Here is a 12,734-nt window from a genome sequence, read left to right as displayed (position 1 = left end):
TAACATTGCAACTTTGATTTTTTTACAACCTCGATCTTGAAGATCTAGTCTTCTGAGAAAGGAAATGACTCCCCCCCCCCCCCCCCGTGGCAGCAGGAAGCACCCGGGCGCTGGGCACAAAGGGTTTGATTACCTTGCCAGCAGGAAAGGTATGGGGGGGGGCGGGGGGGGGAGAGCGGGGGCTGAGGTGGAGGAGTGTGGGGCAGAAAGCAAGAAAAGTAAAACAAGACCGCACGGAAGCCCAACAAACAGCAGCATGCTACCCACAGGGTTAAGAGTTCATTGGCTGCCCTGTGGCCATGGCCAGCTCCTTTACAGCTTCAGGAGGGCCACTCTCAGCTCCAATTTAACGAAACTAATTCACTAACACTTGATCTGCAGCTTCAAGCTCTCCATTCAGGGAGGGAAAATGTCTTGGAATGCTAGCAAGGCTGAGGCTCTAAATGAAATATTTCAAATTGGTCACTCCAATTAAGCAAAAGTGGCTGATTAAAATTAACCTTTTCAGAAAATAAAATCTAAAAACGCAAGCTAACTAATGATATGCAAATGGCTTCACTTGATGATAAAATTACATTTGAAGACAGAAAGTGGAGGTGCCCTTTTAAGCAAATGTCTGTTGTGGTTAAGAGTGTGGTACCTAGAGGGGAAAAATTCTTTCCCAAGCCAGATGAGATAGTGTGAGCTGAAAATATATCAGTATTGAAGTGCTAAATGACAAAAATTTTAAGGATAGTCAAATACTAAACAAACAAACAAAAAGCCAACTAAGAAAAATTTCTCTGAAATCCAAACTTTATTGCAGTATACCACATGAAAGTATGTAACAAAATCCTCCCTACCCTTCGAGACTTTTCTTCATGATTTTTGGGCCCTTAATAAATTATTAAAATTCCTTAAAAGGCTTGTCAAAACTGGCATCTCTTAATCCAGCCGTAGTAGTACATGTTTGTAATCCCAGGAGTACTCAGAACGCTAAATGATAAAGATTGTGAGTTCAAGGCTAGCCTGGGCTGTATAGCGAGGCTATCTCAAGGTAAAATAAAATGATAGTTAAGTCAGGTGTGATGCCACACACCTGGATTTGCCAGCACTTGGGAAGTTGAGGCAGGAGTGCTACAAGTCAAACTTGGTCAAAGTTGGTTCCACAGCAAGATCCTGTCTCAAACACAAAAACTAGCCACTTCACCCAGGAAGTCTTCAGCGAAGTTAGTGTCCCACCAATAAGTTCCCTTCGACCTCCAAAGTCATCCCAATCAAAATACATCTTCTCTCAATTAGCTTTTGTTTGTTGTGGTCCCCACCTCGATCCCTGTGCTAGGAACTGATCCCAGGGTATCTTGTCTTTCTTATCAATCAAATTCCCACTGAAGCCACCTGCCAGTGCAACGATGTTCTCTTAGTCATGGTATGCTGTCGAGTGTTAGCATATCATAGATAACCGGTATATATAGCATATAGCATATATATAGCATTTCATATGTAACTGGCATTCAATATGTATGAAATCCATACATATTGGATGGATCCTATAGTCCATCTTTGTATGTTGCTCTACTTTTTCCATAATCCTTCTGCCTCCAGCACCACAGAGACCAAATAAAAAAACTTATTAAATGAATAAATTCGTGGAAAGATTCATTTTTTTGCACATGATCAGTTATAATGATAAAAGTCTTGACCCTGAAATCCCATTACTCAAGAGGATGAGGCTAGAAGATCACAAGTTCGAGGCATGCCTAGGTTCTAGGGGGTGAGTCTAATGTCGTAAACTTAAAAAGATGAAACAGGATTGAGGATATAGTTCAGCGGTAGTATGCCTGACTAGCATATGGGAGGCTCTAGGTTAAGTTCCTGGTACTGTAAAACAAAGTCTTGAGCCAAACCCACCACCTGGAAGAGAAAAGTGACCTGGTAAGGCTTTCCAGTAAAGCTCTTTTCTCAGACGTGGTTGACCGGGACCAAACCTGAGCAGATAGTCCTGCTCATATTAGAATGTACAGAGGAACCGACGAGAAAGGAAGTGTATAGCAAAATGCCACCTGAGAGGTGCATACGTTTTCATTAAAGCAAAGCTTCTGGGTTTTTTTTTTTTTTTTTTTTTTTTTTTTTTTTTTTTTTTTAGCATTGATGATGAAGAAGAATTTAGCCACAAGAAGGCAAAACATCTGGTACTTTTAGCTTTAAATTTTTCCAACAGGATACAGTTGAGCAAACTGTTCTGCAAACAACAAAATTTGTTTCCCTTAAAGCATAACAATCAAATCAATGTGAGTTAAAGTGTGACCACTAGCTAGCTCTAAACAAGCTTTGGAGATCAGGGTTCACAGCAACATGACTCAACCCATAGCTCCTGTCGATGAGCCGAAGTGAATCACTGCACTGGACAGGAATTCAGGGAGCTCTTGTTGCACTAATTAAGAACAACAACAACAAAAATATCACAGTGAGAATCCGAGCCCGCACAGAAATCCCACCATGCCCTGAGGCGATCACTTAGCTCTTAGCGAGGCGCCTGCTACAACCCTGAGCAGAAAACCTTTGTATCTGCTGCCACAATAACATTTGTTCCTACATACATTGTTTATATGAATTATCCAGACCCGGGAGACTGACTTCTTTAAAAGTTAAAATATTTTGTGGGTTACTTTAAGCGTTTTGGTTGGGAATTTGAAAACTGTTCCGTTTGTTCACTTGCTTCTTAGCAGACTGTGCCACATGACCTAAAACTCTCCTGATCACACAGGCTAACCATCCCCTTAGGTGCTGCTGCCAAGTCAAACATGGTTCCCAATATTGCCCAGTTCAGACTATTACTGCCTCGTTTCCTCTCTTGTTTTTATAATTACACATCTCCTCTTACCATAAGGAAGTATGCTCACTTTTCATTGTTGCCATTGTATCTGACTTTTGCCTCGTCTCTTCCTACTGACCAATCACCTATAGCCAGACAGGCAAATTTATGCAGACCTTGTGTGAGGAAATAGTTCCCCGATATATGATTAATGATCTTTGAGTTAGGGCCTATGGTCTGCCCTATGAATAAAGTTGAAGGAATTCAGGACTACGTCAGGAGGTCAAGAGAGAAGATTTGAACCCCGTCCTGCTGGCAACCATAGGAGCGACGGTGAAGAAAGCAATGTAGCTAGGAGCCTGACAACGTGAGAGGTGAGGTAGCCTTTTCCTCATATGGAAAACACTGGTTCTATTCCTAGACCGGTTTGCATTCTTGGTTTTATGTAGGACCAGCCTCATGCAAATATAATTATAATTCTGCATTTAAATTACAGGCCAAAATGAGACAGACATGGCCAAAATGTTGACGTTCTGGAATTAGAGAGTGCTGCTTTGGATGTGTCTTTTGTCCTGACTCTTCATCTCACTGCTTTATCTAAGCACTCAGTTGTCACACGCTGAGACCCTGTACCATCATCATAAGATTATCCTGGCATTTTCTTTTCTCAGATGCCATTAAACTGCAACTTTTTGGGTATTTTTCCCAATAGATAGAAAAGAATCTCTTTATCCAACTAGTACAAATGCCTTTAAGATAATATGAGGCTTGGCAGGATGGCACATGTCTATAATCTCAACACTTGGGAGGCAGTGGCAGGTAGACCTCTGTGAGTTCAAAGCCAGCCTGGTCTATAGGGTGAGTTCCAAGCCAACCAATGCAACAGTGAGACCCTGTCTCCAAACAGTGGTAATAGTAGTCATATAAGCTGAGCACGGCGATTCAGACCTGTAATCTCAGCACTCAAAGGAGTATCATCCTGAGATTTAAGGAAGCCTGGGCTTGAGGGGAGCCTGGATTACAAAGCAAGATCCTGTCTCAAAAAACTGAACCTATACACACACACACACACACACACACACACACACACATGCGCACACACACACATACACACGCACACACATACGCACACACATACACACACATGCACACACATACACACGCACACATACACACACATGCATGCACACACATACACACACGCACACACATATACACACGCCACATATATACACATGAGCGTGCACAAACACGCGCGCACACACACGCGCACATACGTAGGTATGTATGGTTTCAGCACTTTTTCTTGTGCCATTGTTAAAAACACTAATGATATTAGTTTCCAACTCCCCCTTTGCCCTCACTGCCTTATCACAGTTACTCCCGACTTCCTTTTAAAGGTTTTTAAAAGGCGATTATTTCTTTTTAAATTAAAAAAAAAACTAAATATTCAAAAAATAGTTCTTCCTTTTAAAAGGTTATTATTGTATATGTTTCAGCTATATAACATATGTGACTGGCAACATACAAAGACTAAAGGAGGAACCACAGTGAAGCGAATCAGCATACCTATCATCTCACAGAGCCGGTCATGTTTTGGCGCTAAGCACTCACTCACATCAACTCATTTAGCATGAATCTCAGACACGGTAAGTAACAGAGCACAGTGGTTTCACAACTCGGCAAGCATGAAACCCAAACAGGCATGACCAAGAAATGACAGCGAGGGAAGTCTGCTCCCTGCAGCATGCAAGGGACCAGCAGCGTCGCTTTGTTCCTAAATCAGCATCCTCTCTCAGGGTGTGCATGCTCCGGAACACTCACTCAGGAGTACGTTTCTGAGCATGTTCAGTTTAAGAAAGAAAGACAGCGGGCACATTTTTGAGTATGCTCAGCTCAGGGTTAGGAGGCACACATTTCAAAGGTCAACATGGAAGAAGGGACACTTTGGGGTATGCTCAACTTGTATATAAAGATGGCAAGAAGGAAAGCACCTGGGCATGCTTACTTCCCACATAAGGTTTTAGCTGCAGAAGGGAAAGGGTACTTTTTGAAAATACATTAATACTCTAAAAGGTACCTACCTCATTACTCAGCAGTCAATAAACATATCTTTATTAATATAATTCTCATGTTGTACATAGATCTCTTTTCAGTTTCTTAAAAGTGAAACCTTAGCCAGGCGATGGGGTACATGCCTTTAACCCCAGCCCTTGGGAGGAAGAGGCAGATGGATCTTTGAGCTCGAGTTTGAGGCCAGCCCAGTCTACAGAGCGAGTTCCAGGACAGTCAGCCAAGGCTGTTACACAGAGAACCCTGTCTTAAAAAATCAAACAAACAAACAAAATTCTTAGCCAGATAGTAGTGATGCAAGCCTTTAATCCCAGCACTCAGGAGGCAGAGGCAGGCTGATCTCTGTGAATTGGAGGCCAGTCTTGTCTACAAGAACTAGTTCCAGGACAGGCTCCAAAGCTACACAGAGAAACCCAGTCTCAAAAAACAAAAAGTGAAATCTTGCCATTATCAATGATCTTTCTCTCCATTCCCCGTTAAATCAAGCAAGTCATGTGTATAGTTTGTTCCAGACCTAATCAGCGTTTACCTCTCACCTTGAGTTTGGCAACATTCTAACCCATGGCTCTTATATATCACCCACAAATGTCCCCCAATCCATGCCAGAGTAGTTTCCTTCTCTGTTATTTCAGGCCTGTAATCTCCATTTTCCCTGAATAGTGTCACTGGAGAACTCTTGAGATGCTTCTTGCTTCCATTTGAATGCTATATTTTCACCTTGAGTTCTTTTTATGTTTCTTTCCGCCCACCTCCTCCTGTTCAGTCTTTACATTAGCACCTTCCAGTTTTCTATGCTCCATGTCACTTTGCCAGTGCAATTGAAGCACTGTGTCAGAATACTCTGTCCTGACCTCTCTACTCCAGGACTCAGTCTGTGATCACGCCTCAACACCTTCAGCTCCCCTTGAAAATGGTTCTTTTCCCAATGTCTTGGAATTTAGTGGCCACATTCCCCATTCCACTTGGTCAGCCATTTTCCGTTTTACCTATTTTCCAAAGTCTCTAGGTAAAGACTTGCCAGATCATTTTGGTTCTTGCCAGATACTTTTGACTATTGCCAGATTGTTTTGGTTATTGATCTCCGTATCCCCATCCTCAGATGGACTGGACTTTTGGACATTTACCATGCGGTAATAGGGAAAGTCAGGCAAATAGTCCTCAAATGGGCAACCTGACACTTCCCTTTACCGTTCCATCTTTATCTCCTACACCTTTTCAATCTGGCCAGGAATAGTCCTATGCTACGGTAAACACACTCCCTCTAATTCTCCTCATCCAGAAAGAATCCTCTCCACAGGTGCGGGCCTCCCTTAAGGATGCTGCTGGAGCCCTGACTCCAGCGCCGCTCTGGAAGAATAGAATCCATTTCCTGCAAGGATGAGCCCTTCAGGGTCCGGGTAGGGGAAGTTCTAACACTTTCCCTGCTTCCTTTCAGACCCAGGACCTTTGACTAATTGTCTTCCTCAGCTCCTCAGCTATCGCTGGGTCTACGGGGTCAACTCATTCGACACCTGGTCCGTATTCTCCTTGCTGCTCATCCTCTTTTGCACACCCTTGTAGCTTGTCTTCTGGATTCCGCCTCAGATCCTCATTTCACCTGGCAATATTTCTCCTGCAATTTTCCATCCCTCCTGCTTCCTAAAGCCCTTCCAGCTACTCCCTAACCCTAGTGAGCATTCTAATCCTTCGGTTTTCCCATTCCTCCCACACTGGCCTCCCCTCCTTCTCTTGACTCCTATGGCTGAGATCCAGACGTTCTCTTTACTAACTCCCTCAGTTCCCTACCAGTAAGCCTTGGTCTGTAATTCCTAGACCACTGCGTGGGGAGTTCCCAACTTCCTATAAACACCCTCTGTATGTAACCTTGTTTAGGCTCCTGGAAGTCTCATCCAAATCCCTCCAAAGTCCCAGATCCAATGACCTACTTTTAGTTTGGCCTATCCCGTTTTCTTCCAAGTTGCCATTATGGATGGATGAAACAAAATATTACATTTCTGTTATAATGCAGTTCTTTAAATATGCTATTGGGCCAGCTGGGCATGGCCGTTAATCCCACCACTCAGAGGGAGAGGCAGGCAGATCTCTGTGAGTTTGAGGCCAACATGGTTTACAAAGAGAGATCTAGGACAGCTAGAGATGTTTGCTACACAAAGAAACCCTGTCTTGAAATACCAGTAAAATTGCTATGGGGTCAGAGAGAGAGAAATGCTAAACCATAAACTTGAGGTTGGGTTGAGAGGGACATGGGAAGGATCTAGGAGAAGTTGAGAGAGGGGGAAAAAATACGATCAGAATATATTATATGGAAAAATTCAAATAAAATATAGTAAATAAGCATTAAAAATATAAATACTCTTGGATAATTCCGTTATTTTATCTATAAAATAATGTAGGGAGTGGAAGCCCAAGGTAATATGGAAGCTGAAAACTGAATTGTGGTTAATCTTGCTGGTCACGAGGATGACGTAGATGGATAATTAATGCATTAAACAAAAAAAAAGAGAGATGTATAAGACCAGTGTTAAAAGATAACACTGGAATTCTAGGATCCATTTTCTAGATGTCATCTCCTAGAAGCGAACATTCAGGAGCAACTGTTGACTCAGAGAGAAGAAGGAATCCGGTCAAAGGGATACGGATCAACTCCCCGCCAACCACACGATTTTACATCCTCTGTGCAAAAGAAGACACACCAGCAGAGCCTCTGAACTCAGAGCTGATGAGTCAAGGAAGAAAAGTCATCAATTTGAAATTTACCAAAGGAATCTCTTTTCACACATAATTAGTGTGTGATCAAAGTGAAGACTCGCTATACGACGTGTTAATTTCCACGCAAAATAAAACAGAGTACTTTCTCTTCATCCTGTACCACTTCAACCTTTATGAGATACTAAAGACAGCCAGATACACATTCTAACTGATATACAGATAGCCACAATGTTGAACAAATAATCTAATTATATCTTTTTAGCCAATCTCTGAGATGTGTGAAAAAAAATCAAAAGACATGTCTCTACGAATCTTTGAGTTTCCAAGATGAAAAAAACCTGCTATATTACATTTGTATTTGTGGTATAGACATGCATACAACAAAACTAATATTGTTATATGCCCTAGGACTGCCCTCACTCAACAACAGCACAAAGAGTTACAATAGCAATCGTTTACCTTATAGAAGATCAACAAAAGATCATCCAATTTCCCATGCAAATCACCTGAAATACAAACGAAAAAAACATCACTATTCCGTAAGCACCAAGATGCAATGCTTCCTTTGTTATAAAATTTTAAATCTCAAATACCCCAAGTGTTCTCATGGGATGGGGTTTTCACCTGGTGTTGATGATACTAATTGAATATGCACTTTGCTTCCATGAACTCTTTCTTCCCCTCCTGTGGTGCGAATGGGGGCAGGCAGCATCTGGAACCTGTTTTCTCTAGTCTTTCGTAGGGCTTCATTCCTTCTGAGCTAAACTCTATACTAAGAAATTTATGTTTATTTTCTTATTCAATCCTCAACAAGCATTTTATGAGATGCGTAGTAATGTCATTCTTATATTCCAAATGAGGCCCAGAGTAGTTAAGAAACGTGTACGATCACCCAGTCACCAAAATCAGAGCTAGAATTCAAACCCAGCATATTCTCACCTCAAAATTAAAACTCAGAGTGATTTACTCTGTACTGCCTATATTTTCAGGCTCAGGAGAGCAGCAAAAATACCTATCACAGGAAGCATTAACTCTCCAGGGACCTACCATAGAAACCCAGGGAGTTAAAAACATGAACTCTTCAAAGACCTACCATAGAACCTAGGAAATTGCAGGCACTCAATATGTGGCATGCATTTGGTCGCTAAATCCATAGCCATTCACAAAATCTAAACCATTGCTGGGTTTTGCTTTATTTTACTTCTAACTTTAAAAGTTTAAAAAGTATGACTAGATAGTTGAAATTCTTTTGACAAGACAGTTATAGGGAAAAACAAATCCAACTAAGGGAAACTATTGAATATATGACTCATTAATTAAAAAATGAGCGACTATATGAATATTCAAAATTTCTATTTGGATAAATAGTTTTAAGTAAAATATCTATCCTTCATAATCTATGCTCAAAATTTGTATTCAACTTAATTACCATTTAATTTAATTTAGGAACTTTTTTCCCAGTTTAAAATCCCACAAGCAAGATAAATCAAGTCTATGTGACAGAATCTTGAATTACACTAGAAATAATAAAGCTTAAGTCCTACATCACCAGTACTTATTTATAAAATTGTCATAATAGTAACAATAAAATAAAGGGGCATATTGATGTTAGTGGATACTTAAATGTCAATACCTTTAGATAGTCTCCCTCCAAAAGCTAAACAGTTAAAGACTTAATATATTCTGCTAATTATTTTGCTTTCCTAATTTTCTTCAGAGTCGTTTGCCTTTTAAAAAATATGAGTATTTTGGCAGTGGAGATGATTCAGTGAGTATGGAGCTTGCTATTCAAGCCTGACAACCTGAGTTCGGGTCCCCATTAACCAAGTGTAAACAACATGCAGTGGCCCCCATCTGTAACCTCAGTACTGGAGGCAGCAGAGCCAAGCAGAGTCCTGGAGCTCACTGGCCAGCCAGCCTTGCTAATTAGTGAGCCCCAGCTTCAGAGAAAGACCCTGTCTCCAAAAGTAAAGTGGACAGCAATGGAGAAAGACTCCTATCATCAATCTCTGGTCTCCGCATACATGCACACACACATTCCCACGTGCATGTGTGTGCACATGCGCGTGCGAGCACATACGCACACATACACACATGTACACACACAGACACCACCACCGCTGCCCCTACCACCACCATAAACACCACCAACACTACCATCAGCACACGTACAGAAATCTGAATCTGAAGTACTACAATAGCTAGCTTGCTGAAGTACGAAGTTGTTTGAGTATATTAGGAGTTGAGGGTCCTTGGGTTGAGTCACAGCAGACAGGAACAAAGAAAACTATAAAAATATTTTTAGTTTCTAGTTGGACATAAGATCAACATGCAATGGGAAGGCAGACAGAAAGATATTTTCCCTGCAAACAATGACATGAGTACAGAATTGATTATGATTTGTAGCATGAATTGGAAACTAAACAACAAAACTTCAAGAAGCTAAGACAGAAGGATCAAGAGTTCAAGACCATCGTATATTACTCAGTGAGTTCCAGGCAAGCATCAGTAACAAATGAGACACAATCTAAAAATTATTTTTCTTAAAAAAGAAGTGGGGGACAGAAAACACTAATTTATGTTGAGAAAATCTACTGGTTTTGGCTTTTCTCTTTACCGAAGGTGCTATGTATGTTTGGGTGTGTGGGGGGAGGATATGGAAATAAATGCCCCAAATGTAGCATCCCTTAAATGAATGGACTTGCCCAGTCTACCTAGACTCTGGTAATTTTCTGATGATGGCAAGTAAAAAATAGCCAGACAAGTGCAAAGGCGGCCTTCTCCTTAGTCTGGAATGTAGCAGATCTCATTTTTAATCCTAACCCTATCACTGACTAGCTGAGCAAATTGGGGTACAGGGTACTATATAGAAGTACATTGGCGACAATATGTATTTCCCTTTGGGCCTCTGTTTCACCCATAAGAACAGGACATGGGGCTGGGAATATAGTTAGTGATAGAGTGCTTGCCTAGCATGTGCAAGGTCCTGGGTTTAATATCTAACACAGGAAAAAAAAAGTTGAAAAATTTAACCAGAACATCTCTGTAAGAGATTTTTGGTTCTCATAGTGTGGAATTCTAGGACTTCCAGGCCCTCTAACTCATTTCTTCTTCCAGGGTGCAGTGGCACACATCTGTGACCTCATTGCCGCTAGATCTGCAAAGGCGACTGGGGGGCTAATGGAAAATGCACAGGAGCAGATCCTAACATCTGGTTTGGACTGTTAAAGTACATTCGACTAGAAAATCTAGCCCCTGGCTTCAGAGGCTTCCCAGGTTGGCACGGTTTCCTGAGCCTTTGTTTCCATCAAAAGCAAAGCTTGCTAGGGCTTTGAATAAAAGGTCTCTGTGCTGAGGTACATTATTGTCTTGAGTGATCTGGCGGCCTGATTAGGTTGAATTAAACCACTGGAGACTCTTCAAAAACCGGAGTCAAGCCATGTCATGAGGTATATACTGCGACATCAAGTTCCTGTCACCACTATGAGCTGCAGGGAATGGAAAGGGTTCAATTAGGTTGCCAAATCCACTTCTACCTGCCACCAGAAGAGAACGTGGGCTAAAAACTGATTTGGAAAATAACAATCACTGTTTTGTAACCTAAAGCCTTAATTAGAAGTTAGGGAATTGCTGTTCCTTCCATGCACCCCACTCTCAGACAGTGTAAGCACGCTGAGCACCAACTGTGATGAATTTCAATGTGTACTGTTTCTCCAAGCAATATCCTGCCAGGCTGGCCTATAAGATAACAAAATCTCCAATCTTGTTATTTAGAAGAACAAGAAACAGATTTTGGGGACATTCCCACTCCTTTAAAAACTGCAAAGACCAGTTGGAAAAAAAATCTAAAACAACAGCCAAGGGCAGAAAAGAATTTAATCTCCACCCTGCATTGGGTGTTTCTGAAGTGGCACGCATGCAGAGACCCACCTGGAAAAAGCAACATGGGACGGAGATAATGAGAGCTAGGCAGAGGGCAAAGAACACTTAGTCTACCCATCAGTGGCTTTCCATATTAAAATGCTATCTGCCTTTAGAAAAAGCTACAAGAGTTCTTTAATGTCCCACATAATTAATTCCTGCCAGCTGGTATGCAAAACAAAGACAAGATGGGGAACAGTATTATCATGATAGATAATTCTATATTAACATTTTCCCCTTAACACAATCCAATTTCCATAGTTTTCAAGTGAGGCAAATGACGCAGGACCAAGAGGCTCCGAAATATTAACGTGCCAACTCCACTCCGAAACTTACCGCAGATTGTGATCTCTTTGGAGGGAAAGGTTTTTATGTGAGTGAAATTCGGCATTTGCTTCAGGACTTTCCTAGCTTCAAATAGCACCTCTAAGACGTAATGAGCATGAAGTGTCTGTGAAAGAGGGGCAGAGGAGATGGAGAGAATGAACAAGGGCGAAAGACATGATTGTAGAAAACTGTAAAAACAAAGCGTATGAACACATTTCAGGATAATCCTTATTCTCAAATAGATTATTCTAACATAGTGTCTAGTACATAAAATGCCCTCAGGAGCTATTTGTAATTGAATAAATGAATGGTTCCTCAAATCATTTATAGTCTCATGTTATTTTTTTTGACATTATCCCTTTGCTTAGAATATTTTTGATTATTTTTGGTTCTTAGATTCCAAGAGGAAAGATGGGGAAAATGGGGGTGAGATTCACGTGCCTGAAGAAAGGGTTCAGACAAAAGACAGTCAGAATCATTTCAAAGGGAGGGAAAAAGGAAGCAAGGAAGGAAAAGAAAAGCAGAGAGCTTGTGAATGAGGTGTAGCTCTGTATTTGGTGAGACACCCTACCATTCGTGTAGTAGGTGTTGCTGAGCATGGAGACCTCACGAGGCAGCCACACAAGCTCCCAAACCTCCTAAAGACAGCTCCAGAATTTGGTGTACAGAATGCTCAGGACAAGAAGCACATTGCAATAAAAGTCTAACTATAGAAAATATTCCAGTCTCAAAATACACGGACAATTTGCTACTGCCTTCCCATACTCCTCCAGTTACAGCATCCATAGGGTCATTGCTTCCTACACATTTACTCTGTGTTCCCCCTGAAGCTTTTAAACATCTAATGTGTCTTTCTCCTTGGTTTTAAATTATGAATTTTCCAAACACATACTCCACAAAGAAAAGATAA

At 41.3% G+C, this 12,734-nt stretch overlaps 1 long non-coding RNA gene across 2 annotated transcripts; it reads left to right on the top strand.

The window, feature by feature from the left end:
* Positions 1–2,844: 2,844 nt before the first annotated feature.
* LOC126515034 (uncharacterized) lies at positions 2,845–12,095 on the top strand. 2 transcript variants are annotated; one of them, XR_007595735.1, is made up of 3 exons: positions 2,845–3,168; positions 4,294–4,443; positions 10,694–12,095. It is a non-coding gene; the product is annotated as an uncharacterized lncRNA (long non-coding RNA). The 2 variants fall into 2 exon arrangements; XR_007595736.1 differs by lacking the exon at positions 10,694–12,095 and adding an exon at positions 7,414–8,394.
* The last annotated feature ends 639 nt before the right edge of the window (positions 12,096–12,734 follow it).

Source organism: Alexandromys fortis, unplaced genomic scaffold (genome assembly GCF_014885135.2).
Source record: "Alexandromys fortis isolate MF-2015 unplaced genomic scaffold, M_Fortis_MF-2015_v1.1 scaffold_147, whole genome shotgun sequence".
Classification (NCBI taxonomy): domain Eukaryota; kingdom Metazoa; phylum Chordata; class Mammalia; order Rodentia; family Cricetidae; genus Alexandromys; species Alexandromys fortis.
This window is presented reverse-complemented; position numbering and strand designations above follow the sequence as displayed.